This window comes from Dipteris shenzhenensis, chromosome 6 (assembly GCF_047967505.1).
Source record: "Dipteris shenzhenensis isolate YYH24624 ecotype China chromosome 6, Dip_SZ_1.0, whole genome shotgun sequence".
Classification (NCBI taxonomy): Eukaryota; Viridiplantae; Streptophyta; class Polypodiopsida; order Gleicheniales; family Dipteridaceae; genus Dipteris; species Dipteris shenzhenensis.
This window is the reverse complement of record NC_141601.1, coordinates 22,206,331-22,221,542: the sequence shown is the minus strand read 5'-3', so window position 1 is coordinate 22,221,542 and position 15,212 is coordinate 22,206,331.

Below are 15,212 nucleotides of genomic sequence, written 5' to 3'. Positions count from 1 at the left end.
TATCCACCTATTTCACATGTCCATGAAGAAAATACATAATGCGATTTGATAGTAAGCATACCTCACAATACCACAGATCTTGAATATAGCATTTCTAACATCTTCTTGTAAGCACCCTTTTATTGTAATTATTTTATTGTAATTAGAAGGATGAACTATCAAAGAAACAATGAAGTCATGTCAACAATATAACATAATAATAATTACGCTAACGCATCACGATTATCAGTACACTAATTCTACTTAGAATTATACCTGTAAGACCTTGTGCCAATCATGGGACTTGAGCCCACTAAGCTTATTGTCCTTTGAAAATGCTCCTTTCAAGCAACGCATGTACCCTGTCGATGTTTGAAAAGAGGCAATGTCTGCCTTGACCGCTGCCTCCTCCCTCGTAGAGAGGATCCACGTTGCTTTCAGGAGGATAACTTTTCCCGAAGCATGCACTTGGGGCCACAAATGAGACATCCTATTCATAGCACACAAGTCTTCTCGCACTCCTCTCGAGTCCTTGGAACCAACCAAGTGTGCCCAAATAGTAGCCTCGACATTCTTGAAGATATGCATGGGATCCAAGAGATGATTGATTTGTAACTGACCCCAATAAGGAAGCTCATGAAAGATCGATAGCCTCTTCATACCAGGAGGAGGTTCCTCTCGTTCGCCCTCCAAGCTTGAATCCAGTCACTTGCCTTCAAATATGATGGTGGTGGATCAAGCTGACCTTCACGTGCGAGATGGTTGAGCGGAAGGTATCGAGCATGACCTTCATAAACATTTTTCCTCATGTTTGGAGTAGCGTGCAAGCGATTTCAGAGCCGGTCCACAAACAGGACAAGCATGGTACCCACTTGTAACAAGTCCTACACGCGTGCATGAATGTGTTAGTACAAGACATGCGTGCAAAAGAGAGTCAAAAAAGCATAATCCCTCATTGTACATGTAAAGACACAACCACGTACCTGCGCACTCTCCATATCCTGGGTAGTCATGCATGGTCCACATCAAGATACCCCTGACCAAAATATCATTGGTATGTCTAGGAGCTCTAGAAATATCAAAGATCTGCACTCCTCTCCATAATATCTGTAACTCCTCTATCAAAGGTGCCATGTACATGTCCATGTTTTTTGCCTTATACTTTCCTAGCACAAGTAGTGCAAGCATGAGGTGTCCCTTTTTTATTGTTAGCCATGGTGGGATATTGTAATTCACCACGACTATGGGCCATGTCGACCAAGATGTCGAGCGTAACCCGAAAGGATTCATGCCGTCCATGGCTAGCCCAAGATGTAAGTTGTGTGGCTCCCTCGCAAAGTCCGGCCACTGATTATCTATGTGCTTCCAAGCTGCACAATCTGCGGGAATCCTTAATGTGTCATCAGTGGACCGATGAGATGCATGCCATGTCATCAACTCTACTATGGATTTGTATCGGAACATTTGTTGTATTCTTGCAATGATGGGAAAGTGTCTCAAGACCTTTACCGATATCCACTCACCCTGCAAGTCATCTCTATATCGTTGTTCCCCACACTTTGGACAACTAGCCAAATCTCCATGCTCACGACGAAAGAGAATACAATCATTACGGCAAGCATGGATGGTATCATAATCCATACCCACCGTTGTTAGCATTTTTTTCGCTTCATCTCTTGATGCGGGCATGGTATTTGGTGCAGGCAACATCTTCTGGAGCAACCTATGACAAAGACACTATCCAAATGATGATTCTCAAAACAAACAATATTTGAGCATAAGCATAAGCTCATGCATGAGCATAAGCATGAGCATAAGCTCATGCATGAGCATAAGCATGAGCTTATGCTTATGCTCATAAGCTTGTGCTTATGCTTCTCTTATGCTAGCATAAGCATAGGCATAAGCTCGTGCTTATGCTTCTCTCTTTCCCCCTTCTCTATTTCCCCCTTCTCTCATTCTCTATTTCCGCATAAGCTCATGAATAAGCATAAGCATGAGCTTATGCTTATGCTTATGCTTAAGCATAAGCATAAGCATAAGCTCATGCTTATGCTCATGCATGAGCTCATGCTTATGCTTCTCTCTTTCCCCCTTCTCTCATTCTCTATTTCTGCATAAGCTCATGCATAAGCATAAGCATGAGCTTATGGTTATGCTTCTCTCTTTCCCCCTTCTCTATTTTCCCCTTCTCTCATTCTCTATTTCCGCATAAGCTCATGCATAAGCATAAGCATGAGCTTATGCTCATGCATGAGCTCATGCTTATGCTTCTCTCTTTCCCCCTTCTCTCATTCTCTATTTCCGCATAAGCATAAGCATGAGCTTATGCCTATGCTTATGCTTAAGCATAAGCATAAGCATGAGCTTATGCTTATGCTTCTCTCTTTCCCCCTTCTCTCATTCTCTATTTCTGCATAAACTCATGCATAAGCATAAGCATGAGCTTCTGCCTATGCTTATGCTTAAGCATAAGCGTAAGCATGAGCTTATGGTTGTGCTTCTCTCTTTCTCCTTCTCTATTTCCCCCTTCTCTCGTTCTCTATTTCTGCTATTTCTGCATAAGCTCATGCATAAGCATAAGCATGAGCTTATGCTTATGCTTATGCTTAAGAATAAGCATAAGCATAATCTCATGCTTATGCTTCTCTCTTTCTCTCATATTCTATTTCCGCATAAGCTCATGCATAAGCATAAGCATGAGCTTATGCCTATGCTTATGCTTGCTTAAGCATAAGCATAAGCATGAGCTTATGCTTATGCTTCTCTCTTTCCCCCTTCTCTATTTCCCCCTTCTCTCATTCTCTATTTCCGCATAAGCTCATGCATAAGCATAAGCATGAGCTTATGCTTATGATTATGCTTAAGCATAAGCATAAGCATGAGCTTATGCTTATGATTATGCTTAAGCATAAGCATAAGCATAAGCTCATGCTTATGCTCATGCATGAGCTCATGCTTATGCTTCTCTCTTTCCCCCTTCTCTCATTCTCTATTACCGCATAAGCTCATGCATAAGCATAAGCATGAGCTTATGCCTATGCTTATGCTTAAGCATACGCATAAGCATGAGCTTATGCTTATGCTTCTCTCTTTCCCCCATCTCTAATTCTCTATTTCCGCATAAACTCATGCATAAGCATAAGCATGAGCTTATGCCTATGCTTATGCTTAAGCATAAGCATAAGCATGTGCTTCTCTCTGTCGCCCTTCTCTATTTCCCCCTTCTCTCATTCTCTATTTCTGCATAAGCTCATGCATAAGCATAAGCATGAGCTTATGCTTATGCTTATGCTTAAGCATAAGCTCATGCTTATGCTTCTCTTTTTCCCCTTTCTCTCATTCTCTATTTCAGCATAAGCTCATGCATAAGCATAAGCATGAGCTTATGCTCATGCTTATGCTTAAGCATAAGCTCATGCTTATGCTCATGCATGAGCTCATGCTTATGCTTCTCTCTTTCCCCCTTCTCTCATTCTCTATTTCTGCATAAGCTCATGCATGAGCATAAGCATAAGCTTATGCCTATGCTTATGCTCATGCATGAGCTCATGCTTATGCTTCTCTCTTTCCCCCTTCTCTCATTCTCTATTTCGGCATAAACTCATGCATAAGCATAAGCATGAGCTTATGCCTATGCTTATGCTTAAGCATAAGCATAGGCATGAGCTTATGCTTATGCATCTCTTTCCCCTTTCTCTATTTCCCCCTAATCTCATTCTCTATTTCCGCATAAGCTCATGCATAAGCATAAGCATGAGCTTATGCTTATGCTTATGCTTAAGCATAAGCTCATGCTTATGCTCATTCATGAGCTCATGCTTATGCTTCTCTCTTTCCCCCTTCTCTCATTCTCTATTTCCACATAAGCTCATGCATAAGCATAAGCATGAGCTTATGCCTATGCTTATGCTTAAGCATGAGCATAAGCTCATAAGCTCATGCTTATGCTTATGCATGAGCATGAGCTTATGCTTCTCTCTTTCCCCCTTCTCATGCTTATGCTTCTCTCTTATGCTTATGCATGAGCATGAGCTTATGCTCATGCTTATGCTTCTCTTTTTCCCCCTTCTCTATTTCCTCTAACTCTTATTCTCTATTTATGCATAAGCTCATGCTCATGCATAAGCATAAGCTTATGCTTATGCTTATGCTTAAGCATAAGCATAAGCATAAGCTCATGCTTATGCTCATGCTCTATTTCCGCATAAGCTCATGCATAAGCATAAGCATGAGCTTATGCTCATGCTTATGCTTATGCATGAGCATGAGCTTATGCTCATGCTTATGCTTATGCATGAGCATGAGCTTATGCTCATGCTTATGCTTCTCTATTTCCTCTAACTCTTATTCTCTATTTTCGCATAAGCATAAGCATAAGCTCATGCTTATGCTTATGCATAAGCATGAGCTTATGCTCAGGCTTATGCTTCTCTCTTTCCCCCTTCTCTCATTCCTCTAACTCTTATTCTCTATTTTCGCATAAGCTCATGCATAAGCATAAGCATGAGCTTATGCTCATGCTTATGCTTCTCTATTTCCGCATAACTCTTATTCTCTATTTCCGCATAAGCATAAGCATGAGCTTATGCTTATGCATGAGCATGAGCTTATGCTCATGCTTATGCTTCTCTCTTTCCGCCTTCTCTTATTCTCTTATTCTCTCTAACTCTTATTCTCTATTTCCCTCTTCTTTCTCTTCTCCTCCCCCTTCTCTTTTCCCCCTTCTCTTTTTCCTCTAAAGTCCTCTTATTTTCTCTATGCTTATGCTCATGCTTATGCTTCTCTATTTCCTCTAACTCTTATTCTCTATTTTCGCTTATGCTTAAGCGTAAGCATAAGCATAAGCTCATGCTTATGGTTATGCATGATCATGAGCTTATGCTCATGCTTATGTTGTATTCTATTTCCCCCTTCTCACCCTTCTCTTATTCTCTCTAACTCTTATTCTCTTTTTCCCTCTTCTTCCTCTTCTCCTCCCCCTTCTCTTTTCCCTCTAAAATCCTCTTATTTCGCTCTTTCATTTCCCTCTTCTTTCCTTTCCCTTTTCTTTCTCTTTGCCTATGCCTATGCCTATGCCTATGCTTATGTTTGTTTTTTTGTTTTTTGTTTTCATGTTTGTGTCTATGTTAGACATGGGATCACGTCGCTCATCCGATGAGTACGGACAGCCTCGCAGGAGAAGAGCTCATGATCTTTATTCTCCAGAGGACTTTGATTCCTCTCAGGCGACTACCCCTGGTCCGACTCCTCTCGGACCTAGCACTACGACTACCCCTGGTCCGACTCCTCTTCCACGTAGCACTGTGACTACCCCTCGGGGAACTCCTTTGCTAGCCGCGCATGGCTTTGTCGGCAGTCTTGACGAGTTTGTAGCACAGATGAGCGATGAGGAGGCAGCGAGATTCTTCTCTCTGCTATCTCAGAGGACCTCAGCAATTCCCTCCCCTACACCGACGGGTGGACGTACTGCCCAGCCGTCCCCTCGTGCCCTTTCGACCACGAGGTCATCACCTACGCATGCCTCTCGTAAGGGAAGGAAGAGTAGGAAGGGCGGATCATGTTGTGCTGACTCAGGAGATGTAGACGAGTCAGCACACTCACATTCCTACAGGTCTCCACTTGGTCCGGAGACACAGTATCAGTTAGGTCCCTTTCCCTCTCCTACTCCCACTGCTACTCCTCGCTCAGGAAGCGCTTGCGCAGCTTCCACTCCTTCTGACTCTGCTACCGTCAATCCTCCTTACTCATCAGGGGATCTCTCCTATTAAATCACAGCTGTCGGAGAGATAATAGAAGGTAGAAAGGGCAAAGCAGTGATGGCCACCATGAGGAGGTTGATGAGTCATCACTTCAAGAGCGGCATAAATACCGATTGGCGGTATCAAGATGCCCAAAAAAAGCAGGTGGTCATCGATGAGTTAAATCAAAGATACCCTAACCTGCCAAATGTGGAGTTTAATGAGGATTATATGCGAGAGCGCATGGGTTTGGTCTTGAAGCATCGTAGATCAACCTTGCGTACTTCCATCACAAAGGGGTTGGCTAAACCCAACTGGGCAGACAAAGCTGATTGGAAGTACTTCAAGAAGCAAAATAGGGACCATCCCGAATTATGAACTGTGTGAGACGGAGCACCTCCAAAATTTCATAGAGATGGAGGTTGGAGCCCTCGAGCTGGCGCTTCCAATGGTGCATGACCGCACTATTTGGCAACTCTTGGAAGGACACCAAATTTGGACGCCAATGAATATCTTTAGGAGGAGACCTTGGCGGGGATGGTAGAGCTTTGTCTCATCAACAAGCGGCATTGGCTCTGTCTCTAGGAGGCCTGTAGGAGTCACTAGGCTTGGTTCCCCGACATCAACAAGCATTGGAACTTTGCAACCAATTCGAAGAAGTAAAAATTCAGCATATCCATCGAGCTCGAAATCTAGTTACTGATTTCTTGGCACGTGAAGCTTGTACTTCAATCACGCATGATGCGAGTGGAAGCAACACCCCAACAAAGCCACAAGCCACGAAGGAGGGTGATCATTTGTAAGGAACGCAAAGGTTGTGGTCATCATGAAACTAAGTGTTGGGCATACTTGATACGAGTTCACCGACTTCGGAAGATCATTAGAAAGGTCCTCAATGACATTGCTCAAAAGAAGGATGCCAGACCGCACACCCCTTGAAGAAATAGCATGGTGACTACAAGAACTAGAAGAACCTGAAGGTGATGTGCAAGCTCTCCAACTGTTGACATTTGTCATGGCATTCTTGTTTGCCTTGATGAACAACCTTATGCAGCATCATGTCTCTAACCCTCGCTTGTAAAGATGGATGTGATATCATGAGGGTTGGTCCTTTTAAGATTGTCTATGTGCTATTATATGCTGAAGATTCTTCCCGTGTAGTATTTCACAATACACCAGTCACACCCTACCCTGCGTATGTGTGCTTTGTGGAGGTATCTTCACCCGATTTTCAGTTCAAGCTTCCTCTTTCTATTGTTTGTCCATAGATAAGCCTCTCTTTTCCATCTTCCAAGCATGGCTGACATTCTCGTGTTTTGTGGATAGGTGGAAGAAAATCCAAATGAGTATCTTGTGGCCTTCAAGCGCCGTTGTGTTTCTCTCAACTTTCTTACTGAAGACAGGTGGCTGTTGGTTCTTCCCACATTTCTAGAGGGTTTGGCTCAAGTGTGGTATGAGAAGCAGGCTGGAGACGTTCGCCAAAGTTGGCCAAGGTTGACAGCAGCAATGATTGAGTAGGAGGGCTGCGAAGAGACGGCTAGACATCGTAGGTACTTCGCACTTTGGTGCAGGCGGACGGTATGCGTTCGAGGCAGCTGTGGTAAGTCTACTTATTCTCATTTAATGTATTGTTCTATTTGTTTTAGTACATATTACATGCACTTTAGCTAACTCTAACTCTCGTAAATTGGATCCACAGCAAGCTGCGATGGGTCGTCTTCCTACAGATGCAGAGATGCGATGCGCATTTCGGGTAGGAACAGAGCCATGGTTCATTGAGCAAGAGGCAATGGGAGCGACGGTCGATTGGGCTGAGGTGGCTGCTCGCACGGTATAAGTTTACTCCTACTTGTAATCTCACTTTTTAATTTAAGTTCCAATCTAATTTTTGATTTATATGGTTCACTCTTAGGGTCAAAGCTCAAGCGCCCATCATCGGAGGCGAGCGATCAACAGGGCCAAGGATCAGATGCATGTGACGAGAATGAGGGAGGAGAGGCAGCTGACGAGGATGAGGGAGAAGACGCAGCTGACGAGGACCAAGGAACAGGCCAACAAGATGAGGATGATTTGGATTCGGATGAGTAGTAGTGATAGTAGCATTTTCTTTGCCCTGTATGTCATTTTGTATATCCGCTCGTTTGAGCAATTTTGTATCGCCCTTTTGAAAGGGTAATTTTGTTACAAACAATGTTGTATATGTACGACATATATATGCTTTTGTTGCTCATCATTTCACAAGAGCGATTTTGTATCACCCTTTTTGCAAGGGAAATTTTGTTATAAAAAAACTTTGTTTTGTAATTACAAAAAAAAAAAGGATTAGTGGGGCTAAACAGGGCCATAGCAAGCCCTATTTAGCCCCACTAACCCTTTTTTTTTAGTTCTGTTAATCGTCGCTATATAGCGACGTTTACTAGTGTCGCTATATAGCGACGATTAATAGTGTTGCTATATAGCGACGTTTGTCATCGTCACTATATAGCGACGTTTACCAGTGTCGCTATATAGCGACGCTTTATAGCGACGGTCCTTTTTTGACGCTTTTAGTGACTCTTATAGTGACGTTTGCGCCCATGGAAAAAAAAAAATTAATGTAAAAAGCGTTGGTATTTTCGTCGGAAAATGGCCTATGCCTTGTAGTGGTTGTCGAGTCTACCACCGCTCTCGAGGTGCGAAGGACCTATGGTCTCCAGGTGCGGTCTCCAGGCTTCCCTCCACTGAGGCTCAAATGCATCTGCATTCTCCCTGTAAAACTTCTTTGCTTTCTTCCAATCCTTTGGGTCCACCCACCCTGTTCTTACCCCCCTTAATAACATCCCTTAGTTTGTATCTATGAGACCTAAGGAGATCTCCCATGCAAGTAAGCATGGTATTTGTTTCAAACTCAAACCCTTTAGGATTTGGAAATTGTCTCTTGAGGGCTTCTATGTAGGCTTCCTTGGCTTTATTGTCCTATTGGTCCCAAGCTCTTAATATATCATTGGGGAAGTGGGTGCTCACAAACCTCCTCATGTATCTTGTGACCGCCTTCCAGTCCTCATCCTGTATAACCTCCCCAACAATGTAGAAAAGTTCCTCGAGCAAAACAAAGTCCAAAGGATTCATGGTGAATGCAATAGTAGAGCTACAACAAGGGGTGGTGCGAGTGCTTAAGGAGCGAGGAGTAAGGGAGCGACTGGTCTCTGGTGTGCTACGGCCTGTGAGTGGAGAGGGCAAGGAACCAGACTAGTACTGCATCTCATGGGAAAGTGGAGACCTATAGGGATGTGAGTGTGTAGAGTCGTCTACATCCCTCGAGCCACGACAATAGCCTCGACCCTTACTACTCTTTCTAGACCTACGATGGGTGCACCCAGGTGATGACCTCTCAGAAGGGGCTATAGGGGATGATTATCGAGTAGGTAAAGCCTTCCATGTCCCTGATCTACCCCTAAGGGGTATAGGAGAGGGAATAGCTGATGTCCTCTAGGACAGCCGAGGGACAGCCAAGAGAAGAATCTTTCTACCTCCACATCACTCATGGATGCGACAAACTCATCGAGACTCCTGATGAAGCCATGGGCTACTAGCAAAGGAGTTCCCCAAGGGGTAGTTGCAGGGGTAGGCTAGAGAGGAGTTGGCCTGTGCAGAGTCCACCAAGGGATAATCATAGGGGTAGGGCCCTGAGGAGTCGGCTCAGTGGAAAGAAAGTCCTCTAGAGAGTACAGATTATGATGTCTCTTCCTACGAGAGGCCCCATGATCACAAGCTCCGTACTCTCTGGATGGGTGACATGCTGGCATGTCTAATTTGGGGGGATTGGACCAATAGAGACACAAACATGAAAACAAACACAAACACAAGACCGAGTAAGAAGCGAAAAAACAATTTACTTAAAAGACAATACTTACACTTTACTTAAAAGATAATTTCTCACTCAAAACTCAAGTTCAATTTACTAAAACTATAAAAATATAATTTACTAAAGACTTCATCGTATATTATCATATATCTCCATAAGTTACATTACCATATGTATCCGAAAGAGTATTTAAATACCAAATTTGGGTCCAAAAGAGTGTTCAGGTACAAAAGTTATATCCAAAAGAGTTTTCATATACAAAAATTATCACAAAATAGTATTGTTAAACAAAATTTCTCTCCAAAAGAGACATTCTCCAAAAATGCCAAAAGAGAGGAGGAGATCTACTGCTCTGCATTACTATCCGAGGTACTTTCCTCCTCCTCACCGCTAGACGGGTCACTCGGGACCTCATCTCCCACTTCTTCTAATATATAATTATACTCTTCTTGGACTATGTACTCGTAGTCCAAGAAGACATCTACACAAACCATTATGTCTTTTATCGTGTCATCCTTGCTAAGTAGTTGGTTAAAGTAGTCTCTCCCCAAAGATTACTTCTACACCTCTCATTCAGACACTACTTGACTACTTAGTTGTTTATGCATGTTGTGCATAACTATGAGAATTTTCTCTTTTTTAAAAGAAATTCTATGGTTTTTTTACCTTCATTCAATTGCATGTTATCATCCACTCATATCAAAGTCTATGGGTTTCTCTACATTGCTTCTATGTACATCCTCTAAGAAAATGCCACTCCATGCACGATCAGTCTGGACCCCACCCACACACATGCACTTTGATGTTATACTTTGCCCAATCTGCATCATGCGCAATCTTTTTCTACTACATGTGATAGCAAAGTTTGGATGTCCCAAATGATAGCATCATGGGGAACCAGGTTGGGGTTTTCAGAAGACTCTCGTGGAGGAGGGCATTCCATTTTTAATCTATTTGAAAAAAAAGAACCAAATATGAGCATATAAAACACATTACAAATCATATCAAGGAACTCATTCAAGATATGTAAAAGAATTCAGAGTACAAATAAGCTACATTCACATTCACTTCTATTCAACAAATTATATTTATCGCACAAGCCAATATATTCCTAAAAGATAATTCTAGGAAACTTTATTACATCCACTCTCCTTTATTCCATCCCCCATCACCCTATCCACTTTATCCTCCTCAACTTTTGTACGTTTGATTCTTTGCCTTTCCCTTCTCCGCTTCATCCTCCCTCAATATTTAAAGTCTCCCCTCCTCTTTTCTTTTTCTCACACCACTCCCTTGCTATATCCCTTCTCACCCCACTCCCATCTCATTGTTCCCCTCCTTCCACTCTGCTACTCCTCATCGCTCTCTCGTTGCTCTCTTGTCGCTTCCTTCTCGTCACTCACTTCTAGTTGCTCCCTTCTCTTCGCTCTCTCTCTCTCTACTACTCCCCATGGCCCCTAGTGAAAAAACTATGGTAGCATACTTGGAGGAGATGTACAGACAATATTACGATATTAAGAATGGGGAGGTAGATGTGCCATCGCTCCTTGGTGCACATGTGTGTCCAAACGTACACGTTGAGGGCGATGATCATTATGACCACAAAAAGATCGATCAAGAGATCCTGGAGGATTCTATTGAGATGCAGAGCTTGATCTAGAGGAGGAAGGCCACATGCCTAAGGAAGGTCCTTGGGCTAAGGACCAAAAGAAAAAAGAGGTGAAGGATAAGAAGAAGAAGAGAGATGACAAAGGAGAGGATAGCACTTCATCGAAGAAATGATGAAGCATGTCTTTATAGTTTATAAAGTACTTCGATTTGGAGAATGTTAGCTATAGTTTCTAGTGTATGAGAGGGAGCCCTCTCTTGGATATATGAAAACCCCTCTTGGATATTTGTTATGATCTATGATGAGATTATGTTGTATCCTTTTCTTTGTTATTCGTTATGATGTATGTTTCTAAAAGAGAGAAAATATAGGGAAAAAAGTTTGAAAAGATATAGAAAAAGCTAGGCTCCTCGCACTTGTGCAGCCTAGGATTTAGCAAGCATTTACTGACTCAAATCATTTTTTGAATTCTTGGGTCTCGAATCTTAGCCTCCAATTTTTATGACATAGAAAACAAAAGTACGAAATGCATTTGAGACAATCAAGACTCTTAGGAATTCAAAGAATGATTTGGAGAGGGGTGCAATGATACAAGTTTGCATATGCTTGCTCCATGTTAGGATGTTGAAGCTTCACTACACGTGGGTGGGACCTCAAGGATAAAAGACAAGAGAGGATATAAGAGATGAAATAAGAGAAGAGAGGAAAAGAGCAAAGAGAAGAGAGGGGGAAAGAGAGGAAAAGAGAGAAGAAAAGAGAGGGGAAAAGAGAGAGAATAAGAGAGGGGAGAAGAGAGGAAAAGAGATAAGAGAAGAGAGAGAACAAGGAAAAGAGAATAGAGGGAGAAAAAATAGAATAGAGAGTGAAGCAAAAGAGAGGATGGAAAAGAGAGAAAAAGAGAGAAGGAAAAAGAGAAGAAAAGAGAGGGGAAAAGAGAGGAAATAAGAGAGGGGAGAAGAGAGGAAAAGAGAGAAGAGGAGGGGAAAAGGAAAAGAGAAGAGAGGGAGGAAAAAGAGAATAGAGGAGTCAAGGAAAAGAGAGGATGGAAGAGGAAAAGAGAGGGGAGGAAGAGGGGAAAAGATGGAGGAAAATTTGAGGAGAAAAGAGAGAAAGTAGAGGAAAAGAGAGGAGAAGAGACAAGGAAAAGAGAGGAAAAGAGAGAAGGATAGAGAGGAAAAGAGAGAAGAAAAAAGAGAGGAAAAGAGAGGAAATAAGAGAGGGGAGAAGAGAGGAAAAGAGAGAAGACAAGAGAGGGGAAAAGAAAAAGAGAATAGAGGTAGAAAAAAGAGAATAGAGGAGTGAAGGAAAAGAGAGGAAAAGATGGAAGGAAAAGAGATTCTCTTTAGAGAGGGGAAAAGAGATGGGAGAAGAGAGGAAAAGAGAGAAGAGAAGTGAGGGGAAAAGGAAAAGAGAGGAAAAGAGAGAAGGAAAGAGGGGAAAAGAGAGAAGAAAAGAGAGGGGGAAAGAGAGGAAATAAAAGAGGGGAGAAGAGAGGAAAATAGAGAAGAGAAGAGAGGGGAAAAGGAAACGAGAATAGAGGGAGAAAAAAGAGAATAGAGGAGTGAAGGAAAAGAGAGGATGGAAAAGTGAGGAAAAGAGAGAAGAAAAGAGAGGGGAAAAGAGAGGAAATAAGAGAGGGGAGAAGAGAGGAAAAGAGAGAAGAGAAGAGAGGGGAAAAGGAAAAGAGAAGAGAGGGAGAAAAAAGAGAATAGAGGAGTGAAGGAAAAGAGAGGATCGAAGAGAAAAAGAGAGGGGAGAAAGAGGGAAAAAATGAGAAGGAAGGGGAGAAGAGAGGAAAAAAGAGAAGAGAGGAGAAGAGAGGGGAGAAGAGAGGAAATAAGAGAGGGGAGAAGAGAGGAGAAGAGTTCACTGTAGGCAGCTAGCACTTAAGGCGCTAGCTGCAGGCCAATGCAATCACGAAAGAAAAATAGGAAAAGAGAGGAAGCACGTTCCTACCAGGAAATGATGTGTCTTGGCATCCAATGATCCCGCTCGGAAGAGGTGTTTCATGTCTTGGCCCTATAAAAGAGAGGAAACATGCCATTTTAAGAAAAGAGAGGAAACATACCCTATAAAAGAGAGGAAACGTACCATTTTAAGAAAATCTAATTAGTGAAAGGAGGAGTTTGGAGAAGCAACATTCCAAAGGATATGGATTGAGGAGACAAAGAGAACCTACAAACAACGAGAAGACACAAAAACATAGCTAGAGCTTTCATACTCTTCTCTTTCATGATTGTTTTTTGTGTATTGTTTCTTCCTTTAGAGAAAGAAAAGGAAAGCAAAGTAGGAAAGAAACTTTAGAGAAAGGAAGGAAAAGCGAAAGTAGAGGAAGGGAAGCAAGAGGAAAGGTAGAAAGGAAGACAAAGAAACCAAACAAACTTGAAAGAGGAGAGGTAGAAAGAAAGACAAAGAAACCAAACAAACTTGAAATAGAAGGGGAAGAGAGGAATTCTTACCTTGAGATGGAGAGGGAGCTGCAGCAAGTCTTGTAGGTGCAGAGGGACAATGTAGGAGAGAATGGAGAGGTGGGAGGGGGAGGAGGAGGCACAAGTGAGGAGGGAGGGGTTGCGGGCAATCACGAGCTGAAAGAAAAAGCGAGGGAGAATGCATGAAAAACAAATGGCGTCGCATGACGTATAGTGCGAGTTTTCGGTTCCCAGAAAACATCAATACCAACATCGGTATTACTGTGGGTATATAAAAGTAGAGCATCAGTATGGACATCGGTATGGTCGTCAATATATACCGACGCCCATACTGATGAAATAGGGGTTTTCTGGGGGTTTAGGGTTTAGGGTTTTTGGGTGGGCTTGGGCGATTTTGGGGGGTGAGTGGGTGTTTGAAGTGATTTAGGGGGGATTTAGGCCCCAGGGTGTTTGGTGAAAGAGAGGGGTTTAGGGGGTTTGAGGGAATTTGGGAAATTTGGGTGTTTGGGTGTTTGACTCAAATTGGGGGGATGGTTGTGGATGTGTGCAAGTGGAGAGGATGAGTAGTGACAGCTCATCAGATAGGGGGCCACCTCGCGGGAGTTTGGAGTGATTGCCTTGTCCGTCCACGCATTGCAGGAGAGGGGCTCGTCATCAACACCGTATTGTCATGCACCACTTGTAGATGTATGGAGAGGCACCACCAGAAGACGATATCAATGGTCAACATTGCTAGTATATCATTGGTAAACATTGCTAGTATATCAATGGTCAATATTTGAATGATTCATGGATATTTACATTGCTTGTCCTTGTTGCACACACTAACCTTGCATGATTATATTATACAGGATGATGAGAGCAACGAGGGAGCACATGCACCACCACCACAGTTCAATCAAGATGATCTTGAGGATGATCCTCTAGAGGAGGATGAGGGTATGGTGAACAGGATGGATTATATTTTTTGGAGGCACCACGGGAGATGGTAGTGAGATGTCTGAGCATGAGACCGTGATGTGAGATTTGGAATCAACACTGTTGTATGATGATGCGAGGATGTCAAAACTACAAGCTTGCCTCTCAATCTTGAATTTTCAAGCAAAGTATGGATGGCTAGACACAAGTATCTCAGCCTTGATGAGGTTTGGATCATTGATCTTAGTATCTTGTTCCTAATTGTTTTAATTAGTTAGTATCTCATTCACAAGTTTCTTGGATATGCAAATTGTAATAGGTTGCTCCAAAAGATGTTGCCTGTCACAAATACCATATCCAATTCTAGAGACAAAGCAAAGAAGATGTTGATGATGGTTGGGATGGATTATGATACCATCCACGCTTGCCCTAATGATTGTTTTTTATTTCATCGTGGGTATGGCGATTAGGTTAATTGCCTGAGGTCTGGAGCACAGCGCTACAAATAGGACTTCTTGAGGGAGACGATCCCAGTGAAGATCCTGAGACATTTTCCCATCATTCCCAGAATACAAAACATGTTCAGATGCAATTCCATTGCGAACTCATGCTACACACCGGTCCACCGATGACACTTTGAGGATCCCAACAGATTGTGCTCCTTGGAAGCACATAGACAACATGTGGTTGTA